The sequence below is a fragment of the Triticum aestivum genome, chromosome 6B (genome assembly GCF_018294505.1).
Source record: "Triticum aestivum cultivar Chinese Spring chromosome 6B, IWGSC CS RefSeq v2.1, whole genome shotgun sequence".
Classification (NCBI taxonomy): Eukaryota; Viridiplantae; Streptophyta; class Magnoliopsida; order Poales; family Poaceae; genus Triticum; species Triticum aestivum.
The window spans coordinates 11267924-11277554 of NC_057810.1; the positions used below are offsets into that span (position 1 = coordinate 11267924).

General features: G+C 42.8%; 1 pseudogene; it reads right to left on the bottom strand.

The window, feature by feature from the left end:
- Positions 1–1981: 1981 nt before the first annotated feature.
- Positions 1982–8592, bottom strand: LOC123133110 (disease resistance protein RGA5-like; annotated as a pseudogene).
- Between the last annotated feature and the right edge of the window lie 1039 nt (positions 8593–9631).

Consider the following 9631-nt stretch of genomic DNA (forward strand, 5'->3'; position numbering starts at 1 on the left):
CTTCTCAGCAAATGGCTGTGGAAGTTATCTAGTGGGACTGACGCCACTTGGGCGCAAATTCTTCGTAGCAAGTATCTTCAAACCAAAACTTTGTCTCAGGTGACAGTAAGGCCGACTGACTCACCTTTTTGGAAAGGGCTTATGAAAGTCAAACTATCCATGTTTAATAGGACAAAGTTTATTGTTGGTAACGGTGCTAGTACGCGTTTCTGGGAGGATACATGGCTCAGACAGACACCCTTAGCCATTCAATACCCGTCTTGTATCGTATTGTTCAACGACGTGAGGTTTTTGTTACAACAGTACTTCAATCTACCCCCCTTAATATTCAGTTCAGAAGGGCGCTAGTGGGCAATCATTGGGAAGATTGGCTCTGTCTAGCAAGTAGACTAATGGAGGTTCAGCTTTCTCAACAACACGATGAATTACGCTGGAAGCTTACTAGGTCTGGGGTATTTACAGTTAAATCAATGTATGTTGATGTTATCAATTCAAGCTCGATTCCTAGTTCTAAACATGTTTGGGCTGTCAAAGTCCTTTTGAAAATTAAAGTGTTTATGTGGTTTCTCCATAAACAAGTTATTTTAACCAAAGATAACTTGGCAAAGCGTAATTGGACAGGACCAACTAGGTGTAGTTTCTGTGATCGGGATGAGACGATCAAACACCTGTTTCTTGATTGCCCGCTAGTCAAAGTTTTATGGCGAACGGTCCATATTGCTTTCAATATTACTCCATCGAGTTTTGTCAACACGTTATTTGGAACGTGGCTTAATGGGATAGAGCCCGAGTTAGCGAGACATATTCGGGTCGGAGTCTGCGCCTTTTTGTGGGCGCTTTGGAACTGCAGAAATGATTTGGTTTTAACAGGACAACACACATTCATTTTTTGCAGATTGTTTTCAGAGCCACGGCGTTGATCCGTTCGTGGTCGCTACTCACTCCGACGGAGGCCAGTGAGCGTTTGGTTACTGGATCTATCCGCTGGGAGATGATAGCTTGGGATATCTTCAACCGGTTTGGATGGCGGTCATGTAATAGGATAGACAATTAGTTTACCTATCTCTCTTTTACCTAGCCGGTTGTGGCGTCCTTTATTTGGCTAGTTTGTCTTCTAGCCCTTTTGGCTCTGTGTGAGCTATTTTTTATGTTATTTTGGAGACTTTAAGACTTTGTTGGAACATATTTATTTGTTTTAATAAGATGGTCGTATGCATCGTTCTGATGCAGAGGCCAGGGAATCCCCCTTTTCAAAAAAAAAAAACTACTGCAGTAACCAGAGTATTTCACCGATCTAGCATGTGCATGCTTGTTCATCAGTTTGTAACATCTTGCTAGCTAGCAATGTGGCACGTCTGAAAGTAGATAGCAATGTGCACGTTTGAAAACTACTTCTAATGGCTAGCTAGCTATTTATATGTTGGTGCATAAGAACTTGCCAAACAGGTCCACTGTATTGTCGATACTCCAAAACCATGGTATTTTGTACCTACGGGCTTAATTATTGGAGTTTTACAATACTTTGGTTTTATAAAAAGCTTTGATAAAAACAATCAAGCTTGAAAAGTTGTGTAATATAATATTGGATCATTGACAATTTTTGAACTTAGAATTTATTACCATAGAAAAAAAAACTAATCCTTTGGTATCCTTCAAATCATCTATATCCTTCGCGTCATCGATACGCTTCGAATCCTTATGTACCAGACGCTAGAAAATTACAGTGTATGGATCACGTATATATGACTGATTATCAGCAGATACACAAGCAAGTCAAAACTGAAACAATAAGACATCCTATAACACAAGCAACCGGCAGGAAAGCAAGTAAACAATTCCTTCAAAGAGAAGATGTACTGCTTCATAGAAAGGTCCAAAATGGAGCTTCATAGAAAAGATTGAAAAACAGAGAATACATATGCTTGTGAGAACCAATGAATAAATAGCTTCGATATTACTGGAATAATAGAAATATAATGAGTTAGTGTCGTTACTCACTATGATTGAGCGCCTCAATGGAGATTCCTTGGCTTGAACATGTAGACCTTTGATACAGCAAATATTTATTTCATTATCTAAAAGAAAAGGAAGGCAGCTCTTTCTTCTGAAACTAACGGAATAATATTTCTCCTAAATACTTCTTGCATTTCAACCATGATCGCTAAGTCAACAGAACATATACATTACCATCCAAAAGCACATGGGTGGTCTCTCCTCCTTTTTCCGGGCTTGAGACCGGCTATGTGATTATAAGTGCCACCTTACAATGGCATAGGCAGAGTTCCCCACCCACCCTCCCCAAAAAGAAGAGAAAATGAAAAAAAAAGCACACCTAAAAAAATAATGAAGACGTTTTTTTGGTTTTTGTATTTATCAAATAAGTGCGAGGCGTAAGCTACAAACATAATAAGACATTTACTTATTTATTTTTTCTTGGTACAAACATAAATTTGTCAAAAAAAAATCCCTTCCCCCCCCCCCCCCCAAAGAAATGCACTCTATCTCTAAATAAAACAAACATTTTTTTATTGTTCATGTTTTCGATTTTTTTGCCTTTTCTTTTACTACCCAATCTAATGCTAAAGGAGAAACATATTTCTTTTGTGATTTTCTTCGCACTCATGGATGAAATAAGCTGACGTCTTCGAAGTGGCGACAGTAAGTCCATAGAAGCCTTCGAGATGGCCACCATCCTGTAAGCAAAAAGTTTTTGGGTGGATTCCTAATTAAAAAGGTGAAACTGTACAGATGGATTGCTATGTATTTCTTAATCTGCTAATTTGGAATCTCCAAAAAAAATTGCTTACAAACATCGAAAATACACTGGGGAGTTGCTTAGAAAAATTACTGGTATTACCCCGCAAAAAAAGAAAAGAAAAATTACTGGTATTAAATTGTTAATATAAGAAATGAGAAGAGTAATTAGTTAAGTGGCATCCGCCTGATGCCAATATAAATAATGGGCACATGTGGATACAAGTGTGAGAAAAAGAGAGACAGAGGCTGCCCGTTTATTACCAGCTTGAGATACATGGCATGACCCAAGGAAGAGATTCAAGGTTAGCTGCCCCCCTCCTCCTCATCCCCACTGCAAGTGGCTTCACCATCGTCTGACTGGAGTAGTGTGTAACATGATATGTGGATTTCTATATAGCGTCTGAATCAATATGATGGAGTAGTGTGTACGCACGTACCTCTGCTTGGTCGGTACCGTCATCGTCGTCGTAATAATAATCTTCATCATCATCGTCGTCACTATTGCCCGCCTGGAGATTTATTAGACAAAAACCAGACAGCCGGCCATCAGCGACATGATATTTACACATGTATAAATACAGAAATATCTATCGATCGATATGATGGACAGTGGTATGTACGTACCTCATCCTGGTCGGTGCCTGCATGATCATGTAGCCAACTCTTGAATTTGGTAACAAGGCCTTGTATTTCTTGTTCCCCGTACCTCCCGACCCGAGGCTCCGCGGGTCACGTAATCTTCTCTCGAGTGATCTATTCATGCGACGTATCCTTCCTTCCTGGTGTGCAGGAGGACGGCCCATATCCTCGGGTCTGTCCAAACCACGTAGGATCCACTCGAGATTATCAATGAGCATACCTGCCTCCTTATCGTAATTCTTTTTTTGTATGTAGAGATCAAGATTGGGATGGGTGCCTGAAGCCTGCCTTAGCGCTTGCTTCGCTTGCCTTACTTCCCTGTAGCTGCTGTTAGTGCAGTCAAGGTAACAGGTGACATACTTCAGCAAAGGGCAGATATTTCTCCTCCACTGCACCAAGCTGGCAGCATCCTTTCTTCCAGCGCTTGCACTGTATCCCAGGCATTCAAGCATCGGCAATGCTCCTTCTCCAACAACAATCTCTATCTTCCTCGTGTACAACAGTCTCAGCTTGTGAAACTCATTGCTGCAAAAAGTATATGATATGCTCTTTTCATCCTTACTACAGAGACCAAGGACGAGAAGTGACGACAACCTGCCGATGGTTTGAACATCCCGAACTTCTACCATATCCACTTTCAGCCATAGACAAGAAAGGAGTGGAACTCTTAAATGATTGATCCATGATGGCACCCTCGGTATAACTATGACAGTCAGAATTAAATCGTACAGCTTTGTACAGGGTGCCAAGTCTTCCAAGCTATCATTAAGGACAACCGAATACATAGCCTCACGACCATCATCCAAGATCCTCAAATTATGGATCTTGTGCAGGTTGCGCAGAGATTCCATCAGAGCCTTGCCTGCAGACTGCTCTATTTTATGGAAAAAGATCTTGAGCACCGTTAACTTTGTCAGCTTCGCCACCTCTGTGACGAAGTTTGGGCACTTCTCCACTGAATATAGTTGCAGCTCTTCAAGGCATGTCAGTTTCCCTATCTCGCCCTTCATCACTGTACCGTTATCAGCCCACAAGCACCTCAAATTCATTAGCTCACCAACAGATGGGGGCAGCTCACTGATCAAACCTCCCCTTACATCCAGTATCTCAAGAAACTTCAGATAATGCCCTATTCCTTCCGGGATTTTGACTGCTGTCTTCACTAGCCCTAGGTACCTCAACTGCACCAACTTACCGAGATGCTCAAGACTACTACCTTCTGAAAAAACATAGTCCTCAATAACTAGCACACGCAGTACTTTAAAGCTCAAAAGTAGGGGCATCCTATTGGCACTGCACTTGACAACATAAAATGACCTTACATGCTCCATTGCAATGCAAGAGTTGTGTTCCCCACCTTTTCCATGTACTGCTACTCTGCGAACCTTGTTGGTTGACTTTCCTCCTGGACATGTGACGTGATGCTCCATATCATGTACTGTAACAAAGTTTACTTCATTTGATATGGTGCGGATGAGATCAAGCACCATGTCATGCACACGACAACCACTTTCGCCATTCAAAATATCATCACGATCTATCCACCGGATCATGCTTCTATTTACTAGCTTGCTGAAATAGCTCTCTCCTAACTGAAAGGACCTATCTGGGACAAAACCATCAGAGACCCACCTCCATATGAGTGTGTTTTTTTCAATAAAGCTATCTTCAGGGAACATGCTTAGATACAATAAACATGTCTTCAGATACGGAGGTAGATCATAATAACTAAAAGACAATATCTTTCTTGTGTTCTGAACAACTTCGCTGTCCTCATGCCCAAAACCAATGGCGTCATACACCTTAGACCAATCCTCACTCTGCTTTCCAACAAGCAAGCTAGCAATTGTAATGATAGCTAATGGCACACCGCCACATTTCTTCAAAATTTTGTTAGTCACCTCAACATGTTGGTTAGATGAAGTTAGTCCTTCACCACCACATGTCCTTGTATAGAATAATAATTCTGAGTTATCACTAGAAAGTGGTTCCATGTTGTAGATACCACCAGCTTTTGTGCCAACATAAACAAGACGAGTAGTTATGATTAATCTACTTTCTGGATGACTGTCCATGAAAGCACATTTAATCATTTCCCATGTTCGTATATCCCATATGTCATCGATCACAAAGAAGTACCTATTCCCATGAGAGGCAAGATCTTTAATTAGAAAAGCAATATAACATATAGTAGTATACCCAGTAGAACAAGCACACCAACACATCAGACAAAAAGGCATTTAACTATAGCAAAAATATAATATAATATAATATAATATAATATACTCCCTCTGGATGCCATCAATGACATACAGTACTATATTTCCATGGGAATACATCTCAAACTTGAAAAGCATTCTTTTGCATACTTGAGTCTTTAATTATCATTTTCACATGGTTATATTGCATATAATTGGATGTCCACTAATTAGCCGCAAAACCAAAGTCCATGTACTTACCCAGTTAACTGCTTGACGGTAATAATCTCGGATTTTAGCAAAAGAATAGATGTGCCACATCTGTTCTACAGGTCTTGATGATATGGTGTTGGTACCCCAAACACTCAGAAGAAATTATTTGCAAGCTTGGCCAATTGAAAGTTGAAACACAGCAACCTGGTACACATGGTTAGCTGATTGTGTTTACTTGCATGTTGCTAATCCAATAGAGTAGCTCTACGTCGGTGTGTTCGAGTCAGTTGACGCTCATGCTTGTGCTGTAGGTGTGTTCCTTTTAACCGTTCAGACTTTTCTTTGATGTACTATGCTCATTGAATAATATGAACTTAAAATTTCTATGGAAAAGTGAAAGAAAACTAACATATGTTTTTTATACATTACATGTATAGTTTTAAACTTTTTTTTGGAAAAGGAGGTTAAAACCCCCGGTCACTGCATCAATCGATGCATTTTATTCAACAAAGGTCTCACAAGAATATACATCAAGCCACCCGAAGCCATCACTCACACCTACAAACTCGATAATGTAGAGTGCTCTCACTCTCCACATCTAAAACCGGTGTCATTACCGATCCGTCCACATAATGTATCTGAAAATACAACCGGTGCAGCAAACCTAAAGCGTACATCACATGCACACGTTTTAGAAGCCGCCATTATCATCGAACCGCTGAACCATCTTCAGAAAGAGATCTGCAACATCCTTGCCAGTCCAGCCATCTGTCGACACCACCATGGCACCCAATGACACCACCTCCTTGGGGCGCAAACCGATGAGCACGTCGTGTCGCTGCTGGTAAACCGTGACACCATGTCACCAAGTACCACCAGCTAACACAACTTGAAGTCTAGAAGATCTATCGTGCGTAGCACCTCCCAAAGAGGTATGACACAGCATAGCACATGTCAGCCAGGCATAACTTGAAGTCTAGAAGGTCCGTGGAAGATGAAGCCGCTGCACCTCCTGCCTGTGTCTTCCAGTGCTGCTACACAAATGATGCTCCCTAGAGAGAAACTACACTGCAGTTTCGCCATTGTCCTTTTTGGAAGACCAGATCCTAGGGTTTTCTCGGAGAAGCACGAGTGGGTCTACAATAGTTATACGATGATGCCTTCATCAATGTAACAATGCAGAACGCCACCATCACCTGTAGTCGGCTCGGTTTTCACCGGCAACTAAGTCTCCCCAACTCGTAGCCGGGACTTGATGACGGATCTCGAGATCTGACCACCCAGCCTCAGGCCGACCACCTCCGATGTAGGAGATGACCACCAGATCCACCGCCGTATATAGCAAGGCACAGCGGTCGGCCACTAACCGAAGGCTACACCCTCATGCAACCGGCCCTCCACCAGGCCCTCAACGGCGCCCTCTACGCCACTGCTACCAAGCCGGATTGGATGACCCAGCCACCTCCCAAGGCCGTGCACAGAGCCTACGGCCTCTGCCTAAGATACGATCTCGGCCGGCCTCGGCGGCTAGGGCCGGTGGGATAATAAATGGGGCAGCACGGTGCAAGTAGCTCCCGCTTGTGCAGGGTCCGACCACTTCAATTGGATGAATCAAAGGCAAAATATCATCAAGAGAATAGACCATATATATACTTTTTGCAGGCAAGAATAAACCATATGGAGTACTGTATTCCTTATTTGTCTGACAAAGCCTAAAGTTGCATTGCTATTCGGTTGGATGTTATACATGTTATATTAATGCCACTGTATTTTATTCACCCATACTAGTATTTTCACTTACATGTCAGCAGAACAAAAAGCATGCAGGACACTAGCATAGGGTAAAAATGCATACCTCTTGCCTACTAAGAACGTCTGCAGCTGGTTGATCAGCTGCCATTCATCCATTGTCGCTGAAGCTTTGTACAGCTCCCTGTCAAGTTCAAGGAGGATATCCCTAAGAACTTTCTTTGTGTCTGGACTTTGACCCACTGGAACAAAAACGGCACAATCAAAACTCTTTTTAAGCTTGTCATACACGGCTTTAGCCAGAGTTGTCTTGCCCAATCCTCCAAATCCAACAACAGAGACAACCTTGAGCCTTTCACCAGACGGGTCATCGCCCTTAGACAACCTCTCTGTTAGCTCATCCATTGACTTTTCAATGCCAACAAGGTCAGATACTTTGCTGTACATGGCCAAGAGACGTGGATCGACTTCCATTTTGGCATTAGTATTACCAATAACATCTTTGTATCTGTCATACCGCTCTTTCACCTCCTTAACTTGGATCTTGACGTCTTTGATGTCGTTGGCTATTTTGCGACGAATCTTGAGCTTGCTGGCCTTCTTGCAGGTCTTCTTGATGAACCTGAAGAAGGTGTGTGGCTCGGTAGGTTCAACACCTTCAACACGCACCATGAAGGAGTCAAGGCTATCCTCGATGGCATAGGACAGCTCCCTGACATCGTTGGCCCAAATCTTGACCAGCGGATCAAGCTTGTCTAGTGGCACGTCGGACACCTTCAGGAGCGCAACTTCTATGACCAGGAGCTCATCCTTCAGGTCCCTGATCCCCTTCTTCAAACGCTTCTGCAGGTCGTACTCCTCCTTGAGCAGCTTCCCCAGCTTGGGGAGGAGAGAGCTCATCGCCCCTGTGGCGAACTGCATCCTGACTCTCACCCTATCACTCTCTCACTTTTGCTAGCCCCTCTCCCCTCTTTTTCCCACCCTATCCTGACTTTCAGAAGCTCTTGCTTGCTGGCTGTGGCTAGGTTGCTGCCGCTTGTATGAATATATGGACTACTAGCTAGTTTGATTGGATCTGGAGCTTCTTTGCCACTGGAGTGATAAGGATGCGGTTGCAACACTAGCTAGCTAGGTTAGTCCATGTGTACTAGTACTAGTACTACTACGCTCCGTGCAAATGAAGCTTCACCTAATTGATTCATGCAGAGTTATATTGAAGTTTTATTACTACTTGCGTGCAACTGGCGTTTGAAAAGAGGTGCTCCGAAGGAGGACGTGATGGGTAATGGCTAGCACGTGCCAAGCATCTCTAGATCTGCGCATCGTTTGTTGGTTAGTGGCTTAATTAGTGCGCACTTTCAGGCCTTTTGTTTTTAAATGCCAACGACTCGCTCAATCTGCTGTCCGCTTTAGCTTCAAAGAGATATACCCACCCGGGTTAATCAAAACCGGCTTCGGTTTTGTAATGGTTCATAACTGAATTGTATATCCATAGAGCGGCAATTTGGATTTCTTTCCATGATTGAACTCATCGGAGCACTAGGGAGTAGGGGCAGTGTTGTTACTTGCTACCAGGCTAGGTAGTACAAAGTTGCACAAGCCAGATTATTAGTGGTAAACTATTTTCAATAAAATAGTCTCTAGATTTGTGCAAAACTACAAGTACCAAAGTTTTCTCGGTGGGGCTGTCAGAGAAGAGTTGCTACCGAGGCTGTGCTTTCAATATTAGCTAGCAGACACAAAATTTCTCTAGATCTGCCAAAAATTGTATGTTTGGTGCAGACCGAGGGAATCTAGTAACAGAGACGGTATATTTTTTAAAATAAATATATTTTTTGGTATGTCCTCCATTGGCTGTGAGCAATCACAATACTCACAAAGTGGTGCCCTCCTCCCATGGCATTGGTAGCTTAGCTAGTGTAAGTGTAGCCGCGGGCATTGGCAACGGGGTGGTGTGTTCTTGCCCGCTGGGTGTTGCCTTAGAGTTGTTCTACTTTGCACCTTGTATCCCCACTAGTAGAAAAAGGGTCAAACGTGAAGCACATTAGTGCCGGTTTGTTTTAGAGCCGGCACAA